Consider the following 10,864-nt stretch of genomic DNA (forward strand, 5'->3'; position numbering starts at 1 on the left):
CATTTCTTTTAACCATTCATGGGGCATTTCTCCGGCTATAGGAGGTGGTTGACATGGATCTCCGGCAAATACAACTTGGCACTTTCCGCGGAGGAATTCTACGAATTCTTTGAGGATTTCTAAAGGAACGGTACAAATCTCATCCCAAAGTATCACCGGAGGTATGTCGTGGATGGCTTCAGGTACCCACTTTTGGCCATTCCAACGGAAGAAGCTGTGGTACGTTTGAGCGTCGTGGCCCATTTCGCAGAGTTCTCTTTCCAAACGATGTGTTGGCGTTAGCACTTTTAAGGCCGGAAAGAGTTCTAACACGCGCGTCGTCTTACCGCTGCCTCCCGTACCGTAAAGGTAAGAGAGGCGTTGGTAAGAAATGGGGTCCTTTACGGTTGGCATGGGCCTCATTGTGGGCATTACGACGCCCCAAGTATTTTCTCCGTGATATTCTACACGTTCTCTCCATGCTTTTATCTCCTCATCTTTAACGCGCCATTGACCACTTTCCGCCAACTCATCTTCGGTGTAGAATTCTTTCATCTTCTTTAACACTTCAGGCTTTACGTACAAGGAATCCGTAGCTACGCGCGGGATGTCCTCTTTGTCAAACCGCAGTAACATCGCAAGTAGGTTAATGTGCGCATAGGCTAACATGCTGGCACGCAGATGATAATACTTAGGTCGATGGTCTTGGTAGTAACACAAAGCATTCCATTTGTGTAGTTTATCATCTACGAGGTAATCCCATTTCTCCACGGATACCATTGTTCCTTCATCGTGGGCACGCTTGATGAGGAAGCTTAGCTCACCTTCGTCCGTTATTAGGCGCCGCTGCATATGTTTTTCGCCTTCTTTTGCGCCCTGCGTGAATTTACCTATGACCACACGCGCTGTGGGGTTATGCTCCGGTAACCATTGCGTGAAGGCGCTGTGACAAAGTATGGCTTCATGCGCTGTGTATTTTAAAAGTTTGCGCTCTTCAAAGAACTTCAATAGGGGCACCGGTATCCATTCTTTCTCCTGCAGGTGCTTCCCGTACCACGCATAGATTATTGGATGTAAGTCTTTTGTAAATTTCCAGCTGGTTAACCGTACGAACCCCGTTGCTGGGGCGTCGTAGTGACCATCCAACGCAACACGAAAGAACTGTGAATCTGGATGTCCGTAACGGTCGTAATATTCCTTACAATCTCCTAGGCCTTTAAAACTTGCGGGGTAACAATGTTTCATATCCAGAGACACGTACTCGTCTTCGTCGTACTCCATGTTCCACAGACCACCGTGACCGTGTTCTACGCAAGCTTTAGCTATATCTTTGAACTCCTCCGGCGTGGATTTCCACCCATTCCTCTTCTTGGCCGCCAAGAAGTCCAAACTGCGGGAGCTAAGCACTTCGTCAGAGAAGTCCTCACCAAGGGATTCACATGCACTTTGTATGCGCAGGTGTTCCATTTCCGGTCGGTATAAAGTACCATCTTGCGTCATAAATTGACACCCCTCCGCATCCATTAACCAAATAGAATTCTCGCGCATTAGTTCTGCAAGCGGTGACTTCTTGTAAACGCGCGTCTCCTTCTTTTTAGGAAACCTTAACTCTCTCCACGCATGTGCGTTGTGCTGGTAAATTACGATAGGAGCACCCCGGCCCCCATACTTGTGCGTCCCAGAGTAGATAAAACCGTCGGTGATATCCTTGACGTGTATGCGCCTTTCTAACGCGGTTTCCAACTTCTTGATGTTTTCGATGGTTCCTCCGGTTTTACGAGTAGCATGCTCCCATTTCCTGATGGCTTCTCTTCTCTTTAAGGTTAATTTACCACCGCGGGAGGAATCTTCGAAGAACTCTCTAACCAGCTTCCCTACGCAGTTACCTGGATGGCGCATTGGTTTTAACTTTTTAACATCCGGCGTCTTTATCTTGTACGCACCGTAAATAACCACGGTAACCGGGTAAGCAACTTCGTAGAACAGCATGTCTATTCCCTCAAGTGCTCCCGGTCGCGTGTCCTTGTTTAAAACAAACAGGTCCTTCCTGCCAGACGCCCGTATTGGATTCCTGCCCTTTTCTATTATCCACTCGCCGTCTAAATACTTTATAAACGTCAACTCCAAACGGTAGTCGCCTTCGGGCATCAAATTGATTATCCTTTCTGCTCTTTCCTCGTCCATCGTCTCGTCTGTATCTCCCTCCATAAATGTCGTGAAGGCAAAGTCGGCGTCTAAGCGGTCCAGCACCTGAGTTCTGAGCTTGCGCACAATTTTATTTCTAATGCTTTTGATGGTATCCATCTATATATAAAGGATATTTTAACCTCCGTTTGCGGTATCCAACACAGCAGCAGTAAGGACACACCGCGGGAAATCCCGTAAATCTGCTGTACCCGCGTTCGGAATTCCGCGGGTCAAACCCGCAAATATACGGCATCGATCGCGAGTCCCCCTTACTGCTGCTGTTCCTCTATTTCTGTTGCTAGTTTTTGCTGCAAGGTCTTTATGCTGTGTTTTTCCATTTCCTGTGTTAATCTTAAGTTACAGAAGACAACGACATGCCTTTGTGGGGTTCGTCCCCACCCTGTTATGTTTAACACCGCCAGCGGTTTGTTGTACAATGTTAGATAGTTACGCCTAGGGTCTCGAATCTGCTCCTTTTTTGCGTCAGAGAAGTTCTCCTGTAGGTAGGTTTCGATATGTTTGTTGGAATAGCACAGACCTAGTGTTCCCTGTTCTTTGTTTGTTTCGATTAACATGATAAATTTCTGGCCGAATTGGGTTTGCTTCTCTCGCATAGCCATAACATTATAGGATCCTACAGACAACTGTTTTAGTTGGATGATTTCATTGTCAGAGAAAATACTGCTGTAATCATCGAGTAATTTTATCCTTTCTTTTTTCTCTGCAATAGCGGCTTCGAAGGGTTTTCGACATTCTTGTATTTGTATTGCCGCTTGTTTTGTAATGCTTTGTACTTGTTCCCTGCGTGTTTTATCGGATGCTCGACGGGGTTTTCCGGTACCAGTGACGGGTAATTTGACTGTTAAGTCATCTGCTCTAGATAATTCTAAGTCAGCCTTACAGTTCTTGTTTCCTTTGACATGGGCGAGGTAAGGTGTACAGTGTTCGTGTGGAACTAACCCAGAATTTTCCAACAACTGTAGGTTCTTTTCTTTGCTCTCGTCGTTCCAGCTGTAAACACCCCCTTTGGAGACTAGTCTGGTAGCAAAATACAAACTAGCATTACTGCGATGTTTAAAGTAGCGAGCTCCAGAGATATCCAGGAAAACATCCTTGGCTTTGTCTTTTCCTTTGCTAGCAACAGTTTTAATTCGGTCACACACCTCGATAATGTCTATGGGTAACTTTGCGCCCAGAGTCAAATTTGCGAGACACCAGTTCTCTTTGTCAGACCATTTTTCTACAAACTGTCCACTAATGTCCTTGGTCTTGTCATTGTATGTGTAAACTAGTAATCCAACATCGCGTGACCTGTCAACCACGACTAAGCTGTGTAGCATAGAGTCACAATACGCTCTCCAGGTGTCTGCAAATGGAGTTGAGTAGACTAGACTTGGTGCCACATAGTCCGTTATACGGATAAGAGTGCTCTCCATAAACTCGTCACTAGGAACACTATCTTTGCAGTAAAAGGTAACTTCTGCACGCGTTAATCCCCGATTCTTGGCTAGGTTTCGTGCGTTAGCAAGCCGTGTTTCTCTCTGACAGACCCAATCTTTCCAGTGCTGTCCAACGGTTTCTCTTACGCTTTTGCTCTCCAACATTTGTACCATTTTGTTGTAAATTTTACAGCGAGTTGTCATTCCATTTACTGTTTCCATATAGGTCAGACAGTTATTGTCCACTTGATCGCTGTTATCGAGAATTGTTCTGTCATCTTCTGCCTCGCAGCCTTGGATACGAAAACCTTTGGTAGAGGTCGGAAAGTGAATAACTTCTTCTTTGTCAAAGCTGCCACTGTAATCCATGGTTAAGTCAATATCCTTTAAGAAAATGTTTCTTAATATGTAGTCATCGGAGCGTAAAAACTTTAAAACTTCAAAATATTCTTCATCTGCGCAGGCAATTTTAAATTCTTGTCTGTAGTAAAGGGTTTCTTCGGTCTCCTTCGATTTTAATCTTCCGTAGACGTTTTCCAATTCTTCGTCGCGTGGTTGTCTTTTTAATGGTGATAAAGCGATGGCTTTGACTTTACACTTCTGCAAGCCATGCCGGGTCAGCATATCTCGAATGTGCTTGTTGACCACACCGACTTCTGTATACGTTTTCTTTGCAGTCACAAAGTAGTCTGGTACAAGGACGTAGAGAAGAAAGTTATCCACAAACTTCTCACTGCACGAGATAAATCCGACGCCTTCCTGCTTCCCATACTTGTTGTAGTTAACAGCACCGGTTCTATTTAGGGAATTTTCTTGGGCAATTTTTTCTAAAAGGACAGTACCCTTGTTGGACCGACCAAGAAGAGAACGACGTGAAAAAAGACCCAAAGCTTGCATATTGTCGAGACGAGTAGGAGATTTTTTGGAGATGTTCACAGCACGAAGTTTCGATGTAGAATGAGAAAATATGAGAAAATCGCTAGCTTTATAGCGCAAAACAGCAAGGCAAGCACTTTTACGATGACGTAAAAGATCAAACAATGGTGGAATCAAACAAGTTTGGGCATGCTTGTATAGGGAAAAGGATCTACAACCAAACGGGCCATCGGGCCTTATGGGGCCACAAAATGCCACTTCGGGCCAAATCGGGCCTAATAAATACATAAAAACGCAATAGAAAGCTTCCATTTGCAGTGAGTCACTGGTCAAGTAAACATGGGTCGAACGCGAAGAAACTGTCCTGTCTTTGGATGTGGAAGCACCAATCTTGCTCGACTAGCAAATCATCTCGATCAAGTTCACCGTATGGATACCGACGAACGTGTCAAATGGTTAAAATGGAGTAAAATTGGAATATGTGTACCTTTAGAGGATGAAAAAACTGGAACAGACAATAAAGAATTATGTGTGGAGAAAACTTTGGAGAGACTTATAAAACGACAAGAGGATATGGAAACAAACTTTAATAATTTTCTTAGAGTACCACTAGGAAAATCTGTTGTTCAAAAGCAAAAGACACCACTACATAAGAAAAAGCAGTGCTTAACAGACAAGAAAGATATTGCAAAGAAGTGGTTGACCTTGTAATTCGTAAACAACATATATGCTACCGATTCTGGTGTCCAGCCCGTAGAACATAAAGGAAAGAAACGCAAATTGTTGCTAGTAGAAGACGGTACTGTGTATAAGATCAAGCGCTCCAAGCTGGAAGACACTGTACAAACAGGACAATTTATCTAAAACCTAATGTTTCTGTAAATAATTTAGCTTCCAATATTAACTTTGTACAATTATTGGTTTATAGGTTATAGAGTAAAGGACAGAGAACTTATCTTACATTGTGCGTGTCTTTATTAAGGAACAAAAAGAAAGTCAAGGTTTTGCTTTAAAATTACCTCTATCGCTTTCTATGGAATATTTATGTTCTGAAAAACAAAATAATTTATACAACGTTTAAGCAAACAAAGATTGACATTTCTGCTTGACAAGCAGTTTTTGCTCTACTGCACTCTTGCCTCACTTCCATGTTTTGCTCCAAAAATCAGTACGATTTCGCATTCGCCTAACCCCCTTTTTCTCCCTTTTGATACAAAAATTATTATGCTATTTACTATTTACTATTTTACTATTACTATTTTACTATTTACTATTTTTATACCATCATTTATGTAATTACAATGTAATATTAAACATTTTTAAAAAACATATCCTGTGTTCTTACTTTTTCTCGTCTACGGGAAGGGATAAACAGGGAATGAAAAATATCGTTCTTGCATGAATAAAAAAGCCAAAATTTTTTTGCGCGCGAAAACAAGAAATATGAATAAATTAACCTTTTCGATAATTTATACAGAAATTAAAAATTCACCACGAAAGTGATAGGGGAGGGGGGTGGGTCCAAAGCTGTGGGTATAGTAGTTCCGTACTTACTGATTTCTAAGTTCTGCATATTTCTTTCTAGTTCGCCCTTTCGTTGACTAACTCTTATGCATATATCAGTTGAGACGAGATTGATATTGCATTTGTGGAAATTGCGATCACGTGCTATTTACCATTGCTTCAGATCTTTGTATGGTTTGTTTGTTTGTTTTTAATATCAGCAACGTTAATGAAGTTGTTTTTGTACATGTCGTACTTAATTAATTGTATCTTACGAACACTTGTTTGTTTCTGTTGCAAAGTTTTCCCATCAAGGATTTATGCAATAATGTTTCGAGTCCAGTCCAGTCCAGTCCATGTTTTACAGATTTTTTTCAGGCCAGTCCAGTCCAGGCCAGTCCAGTCCAGTCCAGTCCAGTCCATTCCATTCCAGTCAATGTTTTACAATATGCCACACACGTGAAGGGGAGTAAACGGATTAAACATTGTCTTCTATCGTGACTTTCAAAATAAACTTCACTGTGTGAAAATGAAAAAATATCATTTATAAATTTGAGTTTAAGTATAAAAAACAAGCGCAACGGGAGATTTTCAATAATCACTTGTGTACTTTTACTAAATAGCCAAAAAAAATATTCGTCTCATCTCCTAAACGCATTTTACCATGACATAAACTAAAACCGAAAAGAAAATTCCCTTCCAACGAGAAAAGCATGTACAAACAATATAAATTAATTAACCAACGTAACAATGTTTGGCGTTGTTGGATAAATTATGAAGGAGAAACAATGTACAAGGAAAAATAGAACCTGTATGGTATGGTATCGGGAGGTTATGCAAGGAAAAATGTTCCTTGTAACAAGCAAAGAAAATTAAAGGGTGTCGACCCAGCTACCTTGGTGGAAGGACAGCTGGATTGGGGATATAAAATATCAAATGAGCGACTACGGGATATAACAAAATCCAGTTCCATCCAGGATTATTGCCATGTCCAACATCTTAAATACATGGCCCATGTTTGTCGCATGGAGAATGACGCCCTCCAGAAACAGGTCCTTTTCGATAAAAGGACCACCTCAAGAGTTTGGAAGCGAGTTGAGGATCTCCTCCAGATAGATCCAATGCAAGCCAGAAAAATGATGATGGACAAAACCAAGTTCAAACATCTGCTCAGAGGACGTTTCCCAGAGCAGTTGTGCCCTAAGGCCAAGGACGGGCCGAGAGGGAAAACCTGATGATGACGATGACTGTCGCTTGGTGTGCACAACTCATCATGCAAGAGAAAAGTAAGTGTTCTTTATGCCTTCACTCTCTTTCTCTTCCCTTCGCTCATAAGAAATTTAACCTTTCCACTTCTTGAAGTCATTCAGTTTAACAGCTGTATCATACATGATTTCTTTAGAGTGTAACAAGTGTTCCGAGGTTATTCTAGCTCAAGGATTATGTGGACACATGCTTTGCCATGGCTGTGCCCACATAGCTTATGACACTGATAAGTCATTTACTTTCTTAATCACTGCGAGTGCAAAATTTTGCATTAAAATAATCGCGGCTTTTTTTTTTCTCGCTTCCTTTAGTTCCGAGATCGCTACAGTAGTGTTTGGTGTACCAGACGATGAGAGAATGGTAAAAGCGATAAGAGAAGCAACTAAAGCTGTTTTCAGTGAAGAAAAGAGAAAGGTATAGTACTTTGTTATTCAGTCGCTTCATAACAATTTCCTCTATAACCCTCTACCTTCATACCCGCCCCGAATTTTTTTTACTTGCATTCATATCACAGTAAAATCTAACACAACTAACACAATTTTTTTCTTTCTCAAGTTTTCAGTGAACATCGATCAGTTGGTGATAGATAGCCCTTTTTCTAACCTCATGTAGTCCTGTTTCCTCTTTTTTCACGTAATAAAACTCTTTTAAAAAGTAAATCATGTGTCTTTTACTTGTCTTGGGTGAGAGAGTATTCAATCTAATATTAAGTGTACACGATAATCAGGGATATTCCTAGTTCAAGGTAAGGGATACTCCTAGTTCAGCTATAGGGATACTCCTAGTTCAGGTAAAGGGATACTCCTAGTTCAGGTATAAGGGATACTTCTAGTTCAGGTATAAGGGATACTCCTAGTTCAGGTATAAGGGATACTCCTAGTTCAGGTATCAGGGATACTCCTAGTTCAGCAATAGGGATACCATAGTTCAGGTATAATGGATACTTCTGGTTCAGCTATAAGAGATACTCCTAGTTCAGTTATAAGTGGATACTGGATACTCCTAGTTCAGGTATAAGGGATACTCCTAGTTCAGGTATAAGGGATACTCCTAGTTCAGGTATAAGGGATACTCCTAGTTCAGGTATCAGGGATACTCCTAGTTCAGCAATAGGGATACCATAGTTCAGGTATAATGGATACTTCTGGTTCAGCTATAAGAGATACTCCTAGTTCAGTTATAAGTGGATACTTGGGGGGAGGGGGTGGGGTAGTCTTTGGTCAATGGTTTGATTGTCCAGAATAAAAATAGAACTGGTGGAGGGGGTTGGATAGTCTTTAGTCAGGTTTGATTGTGCAGAATAAAGAATATAGCTTGGAGGGGGTGTGGTAGTCTTTGGTCTCAGGCTTGGTTGTACAGAATAAAAAATAGAACCAGGAGGGGAGGGGTAGTGTTTGATTTCTTGGTCTCAGGTTTGATTGTACAGAATAAAGAATAGAACTGGAAGGGGAGGGGTAGTGTTTGATTTCTTGGTCTCAGGTTTGATTGTACAGAATAAAGAATATAACTGGGATGGGAGGGTAGTGTTTGATCTCTTGGTCTCGGGTCTGATTGTACAGAATAAAGAATAGAACTGGGAGGGGGGGGGGGGTAGTCTTTGGTCTCAGGCTTGGTTGTACAAAATAAAGAATAGAACTGGGAGAGGAGGGGGTAGGGTAGTCTGATTTTCTGGACTCGGTTGCTGATTGCTATTAAGTTCCAGTCAGAGGTTTGTAGTGACAAAAAATTTTAACCAGTCGAAGTTGTATTTGGGCATTTCCTTGACACCGAATCCTGCTATGTTGGAAAATTTTTGTATGCCTACCCAAGCAAATTTGTGACCTGCAGGAAGGAGGTTGGATTTTTTACTAGCCAACACAAAATTTTATATAATATATAATAATATTTGCCATTACTGTTTAAATACAGTACCTTGTCTGGATAGCTTTTTGTACAGCAAGAGCCAGAAAAAAAATATTGACCAGTGAACAGACCTTGTCCAAACAACGTAAGGTATGGCAAGTCATAACATTTTCATAGAGATAGTATCTGGCAGTTAATTTAAAGGCGTTGCCAGAGCTCGAATAGTCGTCTTGTTTCTCTGAAAACCCTGCTTCCTATACAATTACAGTGCTGCATGCCAAGCCATGAACAACCAACAAAGTTTCGTACAAGTTTTAATTGTGCTCTCTACCGCTAACCAATTAGACATCAGCGCTTCACCTTGATGCTTGGATAAGCGGAGTTCATCCATTGATGTAACGATATCGAAACATTAAAGTGAAGCACCCAAAACGTAATTGGTTATTGTTAAAGAGATTGATTAAAACTTGTACAAAGCTGTGTTAGGTGTTCATAGTTTGACGTGCAGTTCGAAGTTGCAAGCTGCAAGCTGAAATTTGGTTTTTCGCTGCCATTGATCAATGATAATCAGTCGGTACCTCATGTTGTTGACTGGCGGCAGTAAAAAACCAATAATCACAACAAGCAATTGAAATGTCTGAGTTCGCAGAATATGGAAAACCTACAGTAAATTGAATAAAGTATCCTAATTGGTCGAGATCTGATCGTTATTTTAGATGTTCGCTAAAGAATAGTGGACTGGTTAACTGGTTACCAAGGTGATCACCTCCCTGATGTGAACAACTCTTTCATGGATAACTATTACATGATGATTGTAGCTTTGGAAGGAGGAACAACAATACATAGAGTCTTTTCCCGGCCCAGGGAGACTGAATTCTTTCTCATGTAAATCAGATTAGATCAGATTCAATTGTTTTTGCCTCATGTCATGGCTGCCATGACGTGATGGTGCAAAGCCTCTATATCTATGTTTAATATTCGACTGTGACTGAGATGCATTGTTCGTAAATGTGTCTGTTTTCCAGTGTCTTCGTAAAAAGATACTGTGGAATATTTCATGGAAAATAATACACGTTTTCCTTTTGACCTGAAAAAGTTCTCCAGTAGAAGTATGGCAGATCTCGCTTGAAGGTAGGATAGAGGACAAATATAATAAGCCGAACTCGAACTTGGTCCAGGAAGCCCCATGAACGAACGAATAAGACAGACGGCATGAAACCCTTTTTTATACTTTTGTTTTCCTTCCTCTCAGTTTTCTACGCTCACTCTTGACTTTTCTCGATTCTCCAAGGCTTGTAAGTTCATTTTCTATAGCCTGCCTCATATCGATCTCATCAGGGATGTGAACATATCGTATTTTTTCTCCTAAAACAAACATCTTGGGAAAAAACTCTGCTTGATCCGATTTGTTTTTAAAGAATTTGGCGTCTGAGAGCGTAACGTTCATAAACCCATCAACATGGCTAACTGTTCCTTCAACGTAGTCTTCGTTTCGTAGCTCTATCGTTGTTTTGTGTCCTTGTAAAGCTGATAAAAGACAAACTAAACTTCGTTCTTTGATTGCTCTTTCTCTACCGGCCGCCATCTTGATTTGTTTGGTAAATTACACAGGAAGCCCAATATTTTGGGACCGAAACATTTGTCATAAAAATCCTTTCAAGCTTCCTAACATCTTTAATTTTTCCTTTACGAGTAAAGGATTTTATGTGCTTACAAAAAAATCACACAAATCGAATTTTAAGTCAAACTGCAAGAGCTAAACCCTTACTGTT

The 10,864-nt window shown here is 40.9% G+C and overlaps 1 long non-coding RNA gene across 1 annotated transcript; it reads left to right on the plus strand.

Annotated features, from left to right (window-relative positions):
- The first annotated feature begins 6,533 nt into the window (after positions 1–6,533).
- On the plus strand, positions 6,534–7,883 carry LOC148906512 (uncharacterized). Its single transcript, XR_016121463.1, has 3 exons — positions 6,534–7,270; positions 7,562–7,664; positions 7,806–7,883. It is a non-coding gene; the product is annotated as an uncharacterized LOC148906512 (long non-coding RNA).
- Positions 7,884–10,864: the final 2,981 nt, after the last annotated feature.

Source organism: Actinia tenebrosa, unplaced genomic scaffold, assembly GCF_029948245.1.
Source record: "Actinia tenebrosa isolate PJP-AT-01 unplaced genomic scaffold, QUT_ActTen_1.0 PGA_scaffold5__44_contigs__length_20552954, whole genome shotgun sequence".
Lineage (NCBI taxonomy): Eukaryota > Metazoa > Cnidaria > Anthozoa > Actiniaria > Actiniidae > Actinia > Actinia tenebrosa.